Source organism: Scyliorhinus canicula, chromosome 5 (genome assembly GCF_902713615.1).
Source record: "Scyliorhinus canicula chromosome 5, sScyCan1.1, whole genome shotgun sequence".
In the NCBI taxonomy this organism is placed as follows: domain Eukaryota; kingdom Metazoa; phylum Chordata; class Chondrichthyes; order Carcharhiniformes; family Scyliorhinidae; genus Scyliorhinus; species Scyliorhinus canicula.
In genome coordinates, this window is record NC_052150.1 from 65,262,155 (window position 1) to 65,277,193 (window position 15,039).

The window sequence follows — 15,039 nt, forward strand, 5'->3', positions numbered from 1 at the left end:
GTCAGTATCTGACTGAGATAGATGAAGGTAAATGGGATATTCATTCTTGGCATGGTTTGGAAAGGTTAGTTACTTAGTCATGTGCATTATAATATTTTTGGGAAGACTGGTACACTGCATTATAAGCTAGCGTTCAATAATATTTAGTTTGCTACAGGGGAATATCGTTACCCATGGGATGCAAGATGCCGCTATGCAGTACCAAGGAATGATAATTCATATGTGAATTGCTGCTTAGCAGTTGGCAGGAGTGCCCAGTGTTCAAGAGTCCATCTGTAAAGAAGCAATTCAGGTTTTATGCAAAAATGTGGATCTATCGAATAATATTTTTAAAACATCACCAGTGATGCATTTCCAGATGTGATTTCTCTACTGTTGAAGCCTGTAGTGCTTGTGCTGTTTGGGTTTTTATTTTATGCACATAAAGGAAATGCCACTGCTCACTGTATTTCCTATGAAAGCAGCAATTTGGATTGAATTATCAAAGGAGCAAATGTTCCCCATCTGGTTGGTTGTGTTGAACCAATATTTAGCTGAAAATTGAAGAGGTAGCTCTGAGCCAGTCAATGCATTACTGCATCTGTGCCCCTTTTCTAATGCCTCTGTGGTTATACAGTTTTCACTGTCATGCTGTTCCACTGAGTATACCTCAACAGCTAGGAATTGGGAGTGTAGGTGTGGTGGCCCATGGAGGAAAGAATGTCCCTCTGATGACTTCAATAATATCATAGATTTCCTACTGTGCAGAAAGAGGCCATTCGGCCTATCGAATCTACACCTACACTCTGAAAGAGCACCTAACCGAGGCCCACTCCTCCGAAACCCCATACTCTCACCAGACCGTTGGACACAAAGGGACAATTTAGCATGGCCAATTGTAAGGCTCCTTCCTGTTTATTCCCTTATTTCGCCTTTCTTTTATTTTGCTGTTACTATTTTGGATCCATGGATGATTAATGGAAATGTGTCTTTAAGTCAAGCAGCAGAATTCAGAAGTTACAGGAAAGAGCATCCTGCTAATCTCTGCTGGTTTAAACAGGAGCAGCAGACTTGTCAACACCAGAAAGAGATGGGGTGCGACTGGGATTGATTGGCTGGTGGCCAAGAGGCCGTACTCTGCCAGGTAACAGGTGATGATTGGATCTTACCAATGATTTTCAGAGTCCCAGGGAGTTTCAGTTTGAACCCTGGCAGCCCAAAGACAAGAACCTTCTCGCTTTCTCCAGAAAATCTGTGAGTGCTATATTTCGGAACTTGCAGAGAACCTGAATGAATCTATCTCCAGGAAAACCATTACAGGCTGCAAACAAAGACTAGAACTTACTATCTCTCTCCAGAAATTATGTGAGTAGTATGTTTCTGAAACTACAGAGACCTGAATGAACCTACAATAAAAGCACAAACTGAAAGCAAGTTTTAAGAAGAGTAAAGTGCTGGAAACCACCATCTTAAAAAAGACTCTTTTTCTCCTTTTACAATGTTTTTACTCCTTTCTTCTCCTCTGTGTTTGTCTGTCTTGTGTGTGTATATAGAGGGTGAGGGGGCATGTTAAAGTGGAGTATTAGGAATTAGATAATAGTTAATCAGTTGTATTTGCTGGATATTTCAGTATAGTTCTTGTTATAAATAAACAGTAATTACATTTACAACCCTGGTGATTGTAATTATTGGACAGCCTGGAGCCGAAGACTTTGGGTATTTTTCTAATAATTATTGGTTAATTCACTTTTGTTGTGACTCTGGGTCAAGTGGGGTTGAAATTGACCGTGCACTAGCCCAGGGTGTCGTAACGCAATCTACCTGATCTGCACATCTTTAGACTGTGGGAGAAAACCCGAGCACCCGGAGCAAACCCACGCAGACATGGGGAGGATGTGCAAACTCCACACAAGATCGAATTCAAATCCAGGTCCTTGGTGCTGTAAGGCAGCAGTGCTAACCACTGTGCAATTGCAATGGATTTTTCGTCACATACCTTCAGATGTGGCAATTTGCACAAGACGCTCCCTGTGGGTTGTCAGTGCAAGAGACTAGAATATGCACAGTTCCAATTTTCAGGAAGGCAGACAAAGCAGAGCCAGGTAACAGGCACATAATTTTAACTAGAAACTCGAAGGAATCGTAAGTGATTGTTTGTGTGATCACCTTGAGTGAGGAGGAATCATCAGCCGCAGCCCGATAGCTGCTGAAAAAGGTCATGCCTCCCGAATTCAAATTAATTACTTAAAGAAATCCTGAGGTTGAATGATGAGGGTAGCCCAACAGAGATTGGCTACCTGGATTTTCAGAAGATATTTGATAAGTCACCTCACAATAGATAAAATCTTGTGGAATTAGTGGAAAGTTGCTGAAGTGGATTAGGATTGAGCTACACGCTCAGGACAGAAAGTGATTATTAATGGCTCTGTTTCAGCTTGGAGGCCAGTTCCTAGTGGTATTCCACAAGGATTAATGTTAATGTCTTCAGTGTTCACTATACATATTAATGAATTAGATGAAGGTGTTGAGGTAATAATTAGATTGCAAATGGTACAAAGAAATATGCAGGTGTTAGTACAATGCAGAAGACAAAATTCCTGCAAAGAATGCTTGATGTTTTAACAGAATTGACCCACATTTATCGTAGAATATGAAACAAACAGAGGCCATTCTGACCATCGTACATGTACCGCCTCTTTGAAATAGTGATCTAATTGGTTGCACTTCTCTGTTCTCTCCCATAACCATGCAAACATTTCCCCTGAAGGTGTACAGGGAGTGAATGTCCAAAGTTAAAAGGGGACAGTTAAGGCAAGGAAAACAGAAAGTGGTGGAGAGGATTATGGATGTCAGAGGAGATTGAGCAAGGACAGAAAAAAATATTCAAGATAGGAAGAAATAAGAAGGACAAGTTGAAATAATGAACCAGCGGGAGGCCCGCATCACTTCTGTTCGCAAAGGCCCAATGGAATTCAATGCCCATCAGGCATGTAACTGGCCACCCACCACAAGATTTAGGGCACCGGGGGAGGAAATATAATCTCTTGAGAGCTTCCAGCCAAACAGCGCAGCTCTCCATTGCCTGTCAACATCATCATGAGAGGTGGAAATTGCCAGTGATGCAACCGCCAGAGGTCAAGGACCGCCAATTAGGGACCCAGGCCACGGTTATTGAGGATAGGACAGGGTTCATGGGGAGGAACAGGTGAAAAGAACAGGTAGAGGTTGGCTCACAGCTAAACCCCTATCTTTCCAATGCCAGGTCATTTGATCAGGCACTGAGTGCCTGAAAATGAGAAACCCCCCTCCCAGAGCCTGCAAGCAAACATACTAGAAAAAGAGTCTGCTTTTTGAGATCACCACATGTCAGCCCATCCACTATGGGTTGAATATCTGTAGGGATGAAATTAGGCCCTTAAGTAGCCATCAATTGCCCACTTAAGGGCCTCAATTGGAGGTAGAGCGGGAAGACCATCTAAAAAGCCTTCTCAACCTGGACTTAATTGGAAGGTGATGGCATTCCGTACTTAAATACCTCTCTGCGTGCCAGGGGAAGGCAGTAAATTCTGTCTGATGCATGTGTCAGGGCAGTCCTGTTTGTGAATTTTGAGAAGGAGGTAAAATTGTGAGGGTGGGGTTGGGGGATTATGAGGGTGAAGGCAGTGGGGGGAAAGTCTCCAGAGGAGATGAGATCACTGATGGTCTGCAAAATGATAGATTTACACTCAGTAGTGGGTTTATAGATTGCGGGAGGTATGAGGGGATATCGGAGAGCTGACCTTCATCCTCCACAAGGTGGAGGTCTGTTCACCAAACAACAACAGCACCATCTTTTTCAGCAGGTTCAAGGACAATTACAAAGATGGACCTGAGAGAATAACAGCTCCGAGTTCAGGGTGTGGTAGGTTAAAGTGAATGTTTTTGTAAGTGTTTGTTAACAGATAATCTATTTTTTTTAAACTACTCGGATTATAAATGGATGTCCTTTGGTGATTTATCCATGATAAGGCCAAATTCGTACATCATAAGTTTAAGGTGAGAGGGGAGAGATACAAAAGAGAGCAAAGGGAAAATTTCTTCACACAAAGGGTGGTGAGCATCTGCAACGGGCTGCCAGAGGCAGTGGTAGAGGCAGGTACAATTTTGCCCTTTAAAAAGCAGTTAGACAGTTACATGGGCAGGGTAGGTATAGAGGGATATGGGCCAAATGCGGGCAAGTGGGACTAGCTTAGTGATCGAAGCTGGGCGGCTTGGACAAGCTGGGCCGAAGGGCCTGTTTCCATTCTGTAAACATCTATGACTCATAGGGTATAGCTGATAAATGTCTTCATTTTGGTCCAACTTCCCAGGTCGTCTGACTTCATTCTATTAACTGTGTGTGAATTTTTATGTGCAGAAGGAGGCCATTCGGTCAATCGAGTCTGCAGCAGCCCTTGGAAAGAGCGCCCCACCTAAGCCCACACATCCCACCTACCCCGTAACCCAGTAACTCCAACCAACCTTTTTTTGGCTACTGAGGGCAATTTAGCTCAGCCAATACTTGTAACCTGTACATCTTTGGACCATGTAGTGATTAACTATAACTGCCAGGTAAAGTTTTGGGAAACAGCTCATTGAATCTTTCATCCAAGAAAAAATCCATCAGAGAAATTATTAAAAAAGTGTTACTTTTTCGTTAAAAATGCATGGTGAGACTCTTGATGCCAGCGGTCGTGCCTGGGCTGACAGCTGCACATCTCGCATGGAGGCTAACCACATTCGGCAGACTCCAGAGATGGACAAAAGCGAGCAAAACCTGGGGTCCCACCATCTATCAGACTGAGTGGGGAAGGGCACCACGGGAGGGGTCACATCCCAGGGCATTTACCTCCATGCCCTGTATCTCTTGAACCCTGTGTTCCACACTCTACCAGGTTCAGGGAAGGTGCAGCCAAGAACATCTTTAGTGTCTCTGTATCACTAATGCTGCAAACTAGGCGGTCACGCAACATCTCCACAGTGCAATCCCATATTCGCAGAACTCGGCAATTGTCCGTAGCTGGTGACTGACTAAACCGGGGCTCTGGACTATAATAGATGGCATCGGGCTGAAATGTTGACTAACAAGCTCCCCAATCTGGTCAAAGGTGCGGGTGTCCGGTGCCACTGGGTACCTAAGGCTCCGGATATCTCCATAATAAAGGGCATCACAAGTGGTCAGCAGGACCACCGTTTGGTGCTCACCTTCCACTATACTATTGGTGCAAAAGAAATAGTGCATTCACTCAGCGCAAAATAAACCTTCCATAGAAATTAACCACAGCAAGGAAGAACATAAACTCACTGACATTTTTGGCTGCAGGGACGTCTCAGATGGTCTTGACCTTTTCTTACAATGGGTGCAAACCTATCACATCAACGCAGAATTCTAGCTACATCACGTTTGAGGCCTGAAAAGTATATTTGTCGCTTTGTAGTGGACCTCTGCATCACAAAACCTCTTTAACGCTTCCTCCAGACTGGCCATGTTTTCTTCTGGTGTAGTGCTGGTGAACTAACACATCATGAAGGTAAATCATCACCTTGGGAGTTCCCTCAAGGTCATGCACAGGAAGATACCGCAGGCTAAAGCGATGCCAAATGGCAGGCTGGTATACTGGAAGAGGCCTTTGTGGGTATTTATTGCAACAAATTTGTGAGTCTCCTCATTCTCCTTGAAGGTAGGTGTGACTGAAGTTCAATTATGAATAGTTGAGGCCCCCCCCCACCAGCTTGGAGTAGTGGCCTTCAATTTGGGGAATCGGATACCAATCGACCCAGTATTACAACACCCTGGGCTATTCAATTCAGCCCCATGTGCCCTACAGTCACATCACAAGTGAATTAATGAAGAATTCTTATGCAAATACCCAAAGTTTTGGGTGCGAGTCTGCTCAATAATCACAGTCACCAGGTTTGTAAAGGCAAACACGTTAACTGTTTTTTTAATAATAAGGACTATAATGAAATGGGCAGCAAATACAACTGGTGAACTGTTAACTAATACTAAATTCCCAAATCAAAGTGCTCCACCCTCTTTACACACACACATACACAAGATTGAATCTGGTTCTCAGAATCTGGTTCATTCGGGGCAGCAGGGTAGCATGGTGGTTAGCATAAATGCTTCACAGCTCTAGGGTCCCAGGTTCGATTCCCGGCTGGGTCACTGTCTGTGTGGAGTCTGCACGTCCTCCCCCTGTGTGCGTGGGTTTGCTCCGGGTGCTCCGGCTTCCTCCCACAGTCCAAAGATGTGTGGGTTAGGTGGATTGGCCATGCTAAATTGCCCGTAGTGTCCTAATAAAAGTAAGGTTAAGGGGGGGTTGTTGGGTTACGGGTATAGGGTGGATACGTGGGTTTGAGTAGGGTGATCATGGCTCGGCACAACATTGAGGGCCGAAGGGCCTGTTCTGTGCTGTACTGTTCTATGTTCTATTACTACTGATACTTGATACGTGGTCAATGTCTTTCAACATTTTTTTCACAGAGTCACTCAATGCCCAATGGGTTTCCTAGTTCCGACCTGCCCTAGTATTGGCACCTTATGTACTATCTGCCGTACCTCCCTTTGACTCTCTGTATTCATGGGTGGAGCTACAACCTTCACTCCTGCAAATCATGCAAAGTTAAACTTATAACATTGGAAGATAATCAAAGGCTGTGGTTTGTAATGTTTGTTAACCAGTTTCAATATCTCTTTAAAGGTCTTCACGTCAGGTGCTTCTGGGGAGGTAGCTTCCCAGTCAAATTATACATTTGGGGCCCGCAAACTGTCATAAATATCACCTTCTGCTTGTCTTCACCTGTGATCTCATTCATGGAAGGAAGAAAAAAGGGAACCGTTTGATGTACTGATGTACTGACTACATGAGTCAACTGTGGTCAAATTGGTCTAGTTTCCCAATAATAGGCATTATTTATAGGTTTAAATGTTTCCGGCTCTTGCTGGAGCTTTTCTACTTTCTCAACTGTCCCTTCCTTCCTCCCTCGATTCACAATGACTGTGGTGGTCTGCTGTGCACTCCACAAATCCGCACAACAGTGGGACGACATTCTAAAGGAGGAGGAGGAGGAATATGCGGCCTCTTCTGAGGAGGAGCTGGATAAAGAGGGGTTGGAGGAAGGCCCCGGGGAGCACCCAGGTAGAAGCTGGAGGAAGAAGGACAGGTGGCAGTGCGGATCTAGCATACCCGGAGGGCCAAGGAGGCCCTCATCATCACGCGCTTTTCCAAGGGTGAGGTTTTGCCCGTCAGCTCCGGACCTCAGTTGTCCAGCCACAGGCTTGGCATTCTTTTGGGCGATCAAGTGGACCACTGCTGATGCCATCTCAGGAGGCTCACTTCAATGTCAGGCAAATTCACCTCACTGGCTTTGGCTGACGCAACAGGATGAACAGAAATGTGATGTTCTGACTCCCCTTGGGTTGACAGAATTACAGGAGTATTCACAATGTTTGCTGGACTTGTAGACTCCATGTTGGGCGTCGCCATCCCCCAGGTGGTCGACCTGCTTTATGATGGTCTTCCCGTTAACATCGATCACATAAGACACCGGCCCTAACTGAGCCACTACAGGCCCTTCTACCAAAGACGAACCGGCAGCGAACTTTGGACTAAAACTGGGTCTCCCACCCAGAACAACCTGTCACCTCTCTGCTCTGAACGCTGACTCTTCTGAGTTGGCCTGGTGGGCCTCCACCCTCCCTGCCAAATTTGGAATCGCAATTGGGTTGTCAATCAACGGCGCTTGAACTGCTCAGCTGGTGTGACCCTCATGGTTGAATGAGGAGTTGAGCTCCTCAAAAAACTTAGCCAATTGCCGGCGAAGTGGTTTACTGGATAACCTTGCCCTGAGGCTCGGCAGCTGACTGGGACTCTGTTGGGTCCTGGGATCCAGCTGACCTGCGACTGTTGACTGCTTTGGATGTTCCTGTCTCCACCTGATGTGCATCAGCAACTGTGTAGTGCTCACCAGAATGTGCCCCTGTCCACTAATATCGCCTACTGACATATGTGCCTCTGCACTGGTGGAGGGTGGGATGACAGTTGTGACTCATCAATTGTGGTCTCCTCGAAGCTCTCCTCCGAGGTGTTTTCTTGGCTGGCTGGAGGGGGGGAGGTGGCAAACCCTGATGGCCTGGTCCAATCAGGTGGAGATTCTGTGAGAGAATGGACATGTGGTCAGTGAGGGGGAACAATCATTCTGTCTGACATTAATAACTCACTTGAGACAGGTCACCTGGGTGAAGGGACAGTGGATCCTGATCTCTGTGGCACAGGCCAACTTCACTGTTGGTGACTGCTCTCTCCTTGGACAACCCCGTGATCTCCATGGCTGGTTTCTCAAATGGAATGGGAACTCTGATGTCTGAAACTCCACCACCTGTCAGGGCCCTCCCCGCCTGTTATGGGCCAACTTCTCCAGCAGGGACAGGGAGGGGTCATTGTGAGCCGCATGCTTGATGCACTGGGGGTGTATATGTCAGGTGGCATGTGTGGGCACCACTCCTGGGCATAGAGGGGCTCTGCTGGTGGGTGCCCAATGTGCTGGGGCACAAGATGGTGATATACTGCGGGGGAGGGGTGCGAGGTGCAAGCCGCCGAATTGTTGGGGGGGGGGGGGGGGGGGAGGGGGCAGGGGAGGTGCCAGAGGTCGGGGGGTGGAAGGTGGGATTCATACCAGGGGGCCAGTCTTAACTTCCTCTTGCGCACCGGTGCATGCTATTGGTCTTCCTCCGACATTGTACGGCAGTCCGCCTAGCCACGCTGCCCGAACTGACGGACGCTGCCACTTCCTCCCAGGAGGCATTGGCGGCCCTCATGCTGGTCCTCCAATCCCCTTGGGGGAACACAATGTCCCATCTCGCCTCCACAGTGTCCATCAGCCTGGCCAAGTTGGCACCCCAGAGCGTGGAGCATGTCTACGTGGTGCCATGCCCATGTGCCGCCTCTGAGGGAGCGTTTATGAGCAGCTTCCCCATGTTAGCGGCGAGCTGCAGTGCATGGTTCCAGCGAATCAGTTGGCGGGACAGCCAGTTCCGGCATGATGCCCGTAAGGGATCATTTTCAGCACTAAGTGCCGCTAAGTGCCCGCCACAGTCTCGCCGGCTCGGCCATCGGGAAGCACCGGTGAAGCCGCACCTGATATGACACTTAGAACGTTTCCCATTAAATCGCGCCTTCTTTTTCTGCCGTTCTTTATATTTCCTTCCATTAAAAAAACTGTTTCATCTGGTGTTGCGAACACATAACAGCAGCTTTGTAGTACAAGCTCAATGGGAAACTTTTATTAAATGGTACAATTATATAATCTTGAGAATTCTTCGCTTACAATTTCACATGAGTGGAATCTGTGCCTCCACAAGATCGAACAAAATCACAGCAGCCACCATTTCAACCTGGATGAGGACTGTTGTCGACGTGGCATTCAGCTGCCAATCAAGGTGGACTTTTCTCATTAAATCCACCGCAGTTCGCTGCTGCAAATTAAGTTGTTGCTGTTCACTTTTGTCTCTCCCCATCTCTGCTGTTTGAGTGTTTTGAAAGAGTGGCTCATCACCTTCACGCCTGTGTAATAATACCTCAAATTATCCGTGCTGCAGCTGCGAGGGAAACAGCCTCACCTGCAAGAGATTTTTTTCAGGAGCAAATCACATAATGGAAGGTTTGTGGACAGAAAGGGCAATTAAGCCTTATTGAGCAGACAAGAAAAAGCACTGCCCTAGAGGTCATGTAGAACTGAAACTGCCGCGTGGGCTAGAAATTCAACTGTTTCCACAAGTGGATACAACCCTTCACAAACCAAAATCTTTTTGTGAAAAATAACCTGACTTATCTGTTATGATTGTGCAATGTTTTATCTTGCGTAAAACTCACCAAGGCTCTTCAGGCAGCATCTTCTAAACTCACGATCACTGCCATCTAGAAGGACAAGGGTAGCAGATAACTGGGAAGTCCACCACGTGGAGGTTCCCCTCCAAGTTACTCACCATCCTGACTTGGAAATATATCATCGTTCCTTCACTGTCGTCGGGTCAAAATCCTGGGAACCCCCCCCCCCCCTAACAGCACTGTGGGTATACTTACACCACTGCTGTCACAACAAATCATTACAAGCCACAAACAACAAAGTATATCGAAATTGCAAAACAGATGGCTGTGTTTGTAGCAGTTGACTGCCAACTGATATAGGGCAATGAGGAATGGACAAGAAATGCTGTCCGATCCAGCAATATCCCAAACCCATAACTGAATTCATACAAATTGAGATAACACAAATTCTATTTAATGTAAATTTAATAGGTGGTTGAGGAGGAAGGATGACGCTTCATGTTTTCATGCTTGTCAATAGAAGGATGACTGTCTTCAAATAATTACTGTTCCTCTGAGCCTCAGTAAAGCAATAAACTAAAACTCTTTCTTATGGGAACATTGTTTGACACAACATGGTGTTCAGATAATGGACAGAGTCGCAGTATAAACATGTTGGATTGGATTCTCCGCCGGCGGGATGCTCCATTTTGCTAGCAGCCCGGGGGTTTCCCGACGGCGTAGGGCTGCCCCACAATGGGAAACCACATTGACCCGCCGGCGAAATGGAGCTTCCCGCCGGTATGCTGAACCAGAAATCAGGCACGGCGGGACAGAGAATCCAGCCCGCTGTATTCCACAATATATTCAAAATGGTATTTATGAATATGCGCTCAGCTGTTGAACCATTTTGGGCCAAGAAACCCCTGCCTCTCTGCTGAGGTATCTCATCCATATAAGGATGAACACAAGGCTGCTAAAAGTGTCACTGACACTCTTGCAGTGAGATGGAGATCAATCACGGCCTACTGTCAGGTGTAGGGGCAGGAAATGAAAGCGTCTCCTGCCCCTGATTGACTGAGGACGTGGCCCAGGGACAAATCAGTGCAGCAGGTTTTATCGAATATCCTTTGGTTGCTTGTCGAGCCAGTGCTACAGCCAGAGCAAGAGGGAAGAAACTTGAACACTCACCCTTCTAATTAACATGAGTTTGATAAGCTTACTCATCCTGCAGTTATGGGCACAGCTCAGTCCACTTGAATCTCCCAGAAATCTGCTTCCAGAAATCATGACTGTCTGTCCTCTTTTTCCTGAATTTGCCAACCAGGGAAATGTGTTTGCCCTCTGGACAAGGATCAAAAAAGTCAACTTGAAGATTAGGTTTAGCCATGATCAATCTGACTAACTCTCACAATTCCTGAACTTGCACTCCACTCAGGGTCTGACCTCCCAGGAATGTTTTCCTGGGTCAGGTTTGTGGAGCTGGGAATTGTTCTGACACAGCGCAGAAGTGACTTGGAAATGGAAATTCAGGTCCAAGTGTCAGGACCTGAAGTGATTTAAATTTCCAACCCTTTAAAATAAAAAACAATCTGCAGCTTTCACTTAGAGAAAGAAAAACAGACACCTGCTACTAGAATGTGTTTATTGACGAGCCAGCAGGTGTAACTTAGAAAAAAACACAGCCATCTGTTTTGCCAGCTGAACCCATTCTGAATACTCGGACGAGTTTCAAAAGCTGCCGATCCTCTTATTTCAGCTGGGGATGGGAATGGGGGGTGGTGTTCATTAGGCATTTGATCGACAGTCTTCAGATGTCATTAAAGGATCATCTGTCTTTAATAATAATAATCTTTATTAGTGTCACATGTAGGCTTACAGTAACACTGCAATGAAGTTACTGTGAAAATCCCCGAGTTGCCAATCGACAGCGCCTGCTCGGGTACACTGAAGGAGAATTCGGAATGTCCAATTCACCTAACAGGCACGTCTTTCGGGATTTGTGGGAGGAAACTAGAGTGCCAGGAGGAAACCCACGCAGACACGAGAGAACATGCAGACTCCACACAGACAGTGACCCACACCTGGAACCGAACCCAGGTCTCTGGCGCTGTGAAGCAACTGTGCTACCTTGCCGTCCTTTGTCTGTTTGTATTTACAACAGATTGACCACTTGAGGGGATTGCACATTTTGGATGGGTTTTGTTAATGAAGGATTTTTTTTTGAGTATGGAGTGTGTTTGAACGGAAGCTCTGTTAGTGTTAGAAGTTTATTTTATTAATTGCCTTTTCAAATACATGGCTCCTGGGTCTGCCCATCGTGGATTTGGGTGAGTGTTTACGGAAGGCAAGAGGGTGCATAGAGGATGTCTGGTGGTACGGGGGTGAATAGGTGGATGTTTGAGGGGGGTGAACAGTGAAGGTTTGAGGACCTGAAATTCTTCCTTAAAATAGGGATAATGTCCTAGTAAATGGAGGCAAATGTTCCAGACAGCCAGTCTTGCCATCCTCCTACCTCCATTCGTGCCTCAGGCCTGTCTCCGGACACAATGGGCCCAACCACCCCTTAACAGCCCATCTCCCCAGAATGAAAATATGGAGATAAATTTACCAGGTTGGGAAGTTTCCTGACTCAACCTCCTTGCCTCCATGGAAGTTTTACCCAATTTGGGCAGTAATGATACAAAGAACAAAGAACAAAGAAAATTACAGCACAGGAACAGGCCCTTCGGCCCTCTCAGCCTGCGCCGATCCAGATCCTTTATCTAAACCTGTCGCCTATTTTCCAAGGATCTACTTCCCTCTGTTCCCCGCCCGTTCATATATCTGTCTACATGCATCTTAAATGATGCTATTGTTCCAGCCTCTACCATCTCCGCTGGCAAAACGTTCCAGGCACCCACCACCCTCTGAGTAAAACACTTTCCATGCACATCTCCCTTAAACTTTCCCCCTCTCACCTTGAAATCATGACCCCCCCCCCCCCCACCCCCCAAGGGGGCTAGGAGCGGCGCTCCGTAAATCTCGGCCGGCGGGCCTTGACGCTTGCGTCAAGGCGGCGCGCTGAGAATGATGCGACGGCAGCGCCTAAGTGACATCAGCCACGCATGTGCAGGTTGGCCGGCTCCAACCCGCGCATGCGTGGTTGCCGCCTTCCCCTCCGCTGCCCCTCAAGACGTGGCAGCGTGATCTTGCAGGGCGGCGGAGGGGAAACAGTGCGTCGCTTGGAGACGCCGGCCCGACGATCGGTGGGCACTGATCGCGGGCCAGTCCCCTCCCGAGCACGGCCGTGGTGCTCACTCCCCTCTCCGCCCTCCACAAGCTTCAAACGAGCCTTTGGCGCCATGTTCACGACGGCAGCGACCAGGTGTGGGTGCCGCCGTCGTGAACCGGTCGGGAACGTCAGGCCACTCGGCCCATCCGGGCAGGAGAATCGCCGGTCGCCGTGAAAAACGGCGAGCGGCGATTCATCCGAGCGGGGGATGGGAGAATCGCGGGGGGCGCCAGGGCGGGTGTCGTGAGTCGCCCGACCCTCCCGCGATTCTCCCACCCGGCGTGGGGAGCGGAGAATCGCGCCCCCCCCCCCCACTCTTGGGAAAAGCTTGTTGCTATCCACCCTGTCCATACCTCTCATAATTTTGTAGACCTCAATCAGGTCTCCCCTCAACCTCCGTCTTTCCAACGAAAACAATCCTAATCTACTCAACCTTTCTTCATAGCTAGCACCCTCCATACCAGACAACATCCTGGTGAACCTCCTCTGCACCCTCTCTAAAGCATCCACATCCTTCTGGTAATGTGGTTCCTTTAATAATGAAAAGCAAGACAGAGAGATGTTTCAACCAAACTTTACATGTTTTTGCTTAAAACATGTTAATTAAATTATACTCCCTCACAGTGCCGGGTTAATAAAAATGGGGAAAAAAATCAAAACAAGCTATTTAATTACCATCAAAATGAGTTCAATCGATCGAAGTTGGGAGCTGCACAAGTATTCCTGTTGAGCCACATGCTGCGGGTTTCAGACCCCTGACCTAAAGAAAGGTTATCTTTTAGCTGTTATTTCAATTCAGATATAAATTTAAGGCTTATCTCAAATTTGTGAAACTACTAGTGTTACATGGAAACTTGACTGACAGGAATTTGATAAGGCCCGAGAACAGGCACAAGAATCGCGATGGATGATTAACTTGTATTTGTTGTCAATGATGCACACAGCACACAGTTTTCATGACGCTTGCACCCAACGCCAAAGATATTGCTGAGTGACTGATCACCTGAGCAGGCGATGCAACATCGTGAGAGACCAACACAAGTTAAAGTTAGCCCACATCTCTTAAAGGAGAGGTTTATTGAAGCTGAAACAGGTGCTGAAACTGGTTTCAGAAACTGGAACTCAAGCAACACTGAATGATGAACCAACATGGCAGATGATGGGCTCAAGATTTTCAGATGCTGCACAAGAAGTGCAAAAGAGGAGAGGCATCATCTATCCTGAGGGCCCTTCAGACAAATTCAAAGAAGATAGTTAGAGTAGAATGTTGTGGAGGTCAATTCCAGGAAAGTTGCCTCTGAACACACTGCAGCACATTCACTTACGTACTTCCCTCTATCTTTCAGGACAAGGTGACGCTTAACTGGAGGCTCTAGGATCCAACTGGTGGGTTACAGGCATAGTTGCATATCCTTGATCCTATGGAGGAGATGGTGCTTGCCATCATTGCAATAATTGAAGCCACGGCTAGTAGCGGCACTGAAACCATTGAAGATGATGATATACTCACACCTAGGCCAGAATTCTTAGTTCTGGAACCTAAGTGCTCCTATCTGTGAAGAATTGCTACTTGTCACCGCTGACACTAGGATCGGGGCCTAGCATGTGAGTTTCTCTCCTTTACCATGCTTATTCACGCATGGCGAGAGCCTGCCGGATTCCATCAGAATCCTGATATCGGGCCACCACTTTGAGTGGGCAGCACAATACCAACGTCCTATGGTGGCACCCCAGCCTTCCACAATGCAAATCCTGCCCCCCCCCCTCCCACTGTCAGGTAGGAGAGAGCCCTGCCACCCCCATCATGGGAATAATGGGTCACCCCCCCCCACAACAAGCATGCGTGAGGATGACCAATGCCCCACCGCCCCCCCCCCAGCCCTCCATCAGAGCCCCCCCATCAGAGCCCCCATCAGACATCCCCATCCGAAACCCCCATAGGAGACCCCCATCAGAAAC